Source organism: Anneissia japonica, unplaced genomic scaffold (genome assembly GCF_011630105.1).
Source record: "Anneissia japonica isolate Jap-2015-1 unplaced genomic scaffold, ASM1163010v1 scaffold522_len1101056_cov227, whole genome shotgun sequence".
Taxonomy (NCBI): domain Eukaryota; kingdom Metazoa; phylum Echinodermata; class Crinoidea; order Comatulida; family Comatulidae; genus Anneissia; species Anneissia japonica.
Window position 1 is genome coordinate 1,084,306 of NW_022756123.1, and position 3,275 is coordinate 1,087,580.

A 3,275-nucleotide genomic window follows, 5' to 3' on the forward strand; every position below is an offset into this window, starting at 1 on the left:
CTTATGGGCTATCTCCATTTTAAAGTTAACCATTACATAACTCTGCTCCAGCGTAATCCGAAAATAAAACACTAGCACATTTTGTAAAAATCATTCCACCATTCGCATCAAAAGTCCAGTTAACTGGATTAGTAGGCCTAGTAATCCAGTTCTCGTCAGAAACTATTGATTTGTCGATCTAACCTAATTTATTGCAGTGACATAATTTTGAGTTATAAATCACAATTTTACTATCTAAATCCTACAATATCTGCGGATACTCATCCTTGAAACTTGCACATTGGAGGGCTCTTGATTATGATCAGGGAACATTGAAATTACACTGTTCCGATTATGATTATTATCGAAGAACTGTTGGGTTACACCTCGGTGAAAATGACCGGAAGGTGTAGGCAGCCACTCTGTTATTATGACGCCCACTGTTGGACCTGTTAACGGTTATGGATTCCTGTTTTCTGTTATTGTTGCTTTTTGCTAAATTTGATTTACGTTTATCATTCAGATGGTTCTCCTATTTCAAAAGTTCATTTATTAGATTCTTGTTTGAAGACTTTCATCCATAATTTTAGGCTTGTTCAATTATACATTCTTTGATGAGATGCGATGAATAAAGATTCAGAAAAAAACAAACCAAAACATTGTCTACTTTTCCTGCAGTAGCAGAAAAAGCCATTGTTTTAGTTCTGATATATCGTCTTCTTCTCGTTTTCCTGGTTTGCTCAGGGGTTCTAACCGGAATTTCAGATTCAAGTTTATTCGTCCAATATGGAAATAGCACATTTTCAAGCCATAACATTAATTATAAAGATAACAAACAAAAACACATTGGTGCCATATAAGTACGTTGAGTGGAGTTGAATAGCTTGGTGGTAAGATGTTTCTTGCCCAATCCTAGGGTCCTCGGTTTAATTCCTGTAACGTTAAAAGAATTTTTGGGTCTCCTTAAGGCGGACCATACCCCCAGAACCTCACTGCTGTTCTTCTTGAACGGTCGTTACAGTATTACCAAACTTTAAAAGCGTCCAGCGTCGCCAGCTTTCAACGGACATGCAGGAAATTTTGTACACATAAATTAGAGGTTATTTCCAACAAATTTCATGGTCCTTGTTTAAGTTTGACCCCAGAGTTCCCAGTTACCTATACAAAACTGGGGTTTCAGCAATGACTGTACATTACTGCCATTACCAAAAAATAGGGCACTAAAGAACCAAAAGTCGTAAGTTTTAATCGCGTCTTGGTATTCCAATTTTTTTTCCCAATTTTTGGCTTTTTAATTTTTTACACTTTTTTTACACTAATTTTTCTACACTCAAATAAAAATAATAATTTATAGAAAAAAAAAAAAAAAAACCCCACCGGGGCGCCGGGGCGCAATTCAAACTCATGACCTTCGGTATCTTACAACACTGCGTTAAGCGACTGCACCATTTTATGCGACGTGCCCCGTTAGTGGTAGTATAATTAATGGCAATTATGAACCCTTGAAGAAAACCCAATGTACGCCACTGTGTACCGTATTTAAGCATGGAGGGTATTTCCTCCATGATTTAAGCCTGTTTTAATAGTGTTAACAAAAAGCCTCATCTGAAAGGTGCATACCCGAAGCGTGAAACGCTGAAAAGAGGTAATCTCAGTTTAACGCGCGGACCGGTAAGCGTTCGCTCTCGTTCTCACGACCAAAATAACTCCACTCACTCCTCAAAATGAGATTCAGTTTATGTAGAGCATCTTGTGTTTATGTTTGTCTTGTGAAGGGATATGCCACTTCAAATAGTGATTAAGTTCTCTAATACCATATCTAGATAATGTAAAATAAAAATATAGATAAAATAATTAAATAACTCTATTTGAAATCACATTAGTGGTAGCCGTGTTAGTCTTAAGAAAAATTAGACAAGTTATGAAGAGGCAGCACTCTTGATCAGACTAAATTTAAAGATGTAATTTTATTAGACACGAGCTTAACAAATTTTAAAATAGCTGTGGTTCTCTCTAATTGTTTTAAAAACAGAACAGATAGATTGATTGCTGAACAAACTTTCATTAAGAAATTTGATAGCATTAGTAGTGGCCTTAATATTGACCTAGGCTCTCTTAGTCATTACAAAATGTAATGATTATTTTTGTCCATCATTATTAGGTCCATGATCATACCATTGCTTGTTGATTCTTTAGTGAGATTGTGTATCTATTGTTTGCGCTACTCAATTACAGCACTCATTAGCAAATTCATGATAAGCCTAATTAGTTATGCATAAGTTAATTCCTCTCTGTTCATGTTGCACTTCACACACCTGATGAAGCTGGCATTGACTGCCAGCGAAAGCTCCTGTCTAATAAAAATAAAATTACATCTTTAAAGTTAGTCTGAGAGTGCTGCCTCTTCATTACTTGTTTAATACAATATGTAGTTATACTTAAAAATCCATCACTCCTAAACATAAAAAAAACCAATATAATAAAGTTAAACGAAATCATAAAACTTTCCGTACACCATGTGTGAAGAATACTGTATATGGTTTTGAGATAAAAAGTACTGGCTGATTGTCTCATAAAACTTTCCATACACCATGTAAAGAATATATGGTTTTTAAAGTAAAAATTACTGGTTGATTTTGCTGTGCATTGTGGTTTACTTCGTTGCGCATTTTGCTTATGTCCTTGAGGAAGACACTTTGTCTGCATTGCCCTCCTCGACCCGGGAGTATAAATGTGTAGCTGGTGGGGTTGCCTGCTCCTGTGCTGATTACCAGCAGCAACACTTAGCATGTGGATCCAATGACCAGGAAAAAGAAATGTGCCTTATAACCCACAAGGAAGAGGTACATTATAAAGGCCCATACCAGTACCAGTTGATTGTCTCAAAGCTTTCCGTACACCATGTGAACAATATATGGTTTTTGAGTTAAGAAGTACTGGTTGATTGTCTCTCATAAAACTTTCTGTACAGGTGTAACTGCATACCAATATATATATTATAAGACGTGGTTAAAATGGTTTTGATCACACTGATGATGTCGTTGCGAGTCACGACGAAACATGTTTGTGAAATTAAAGAGCGCTGTTATTTTTATACACTGCCTTTTTTTTATTTTTTTGTTTGAAAGTTTGGTAATCTAATCAATAACTTGAATTTGATCAGTACGGTCACTAAGCAAGAATGCAGATGTGTAGAACGACTTAGCAAGAAGCTTGCAAAGGCAGACGCCTATATTAATTTCCTCAAAAATTGTAAAACGTTTGGCGTAATTCCAAAATTTAATATATATATATAT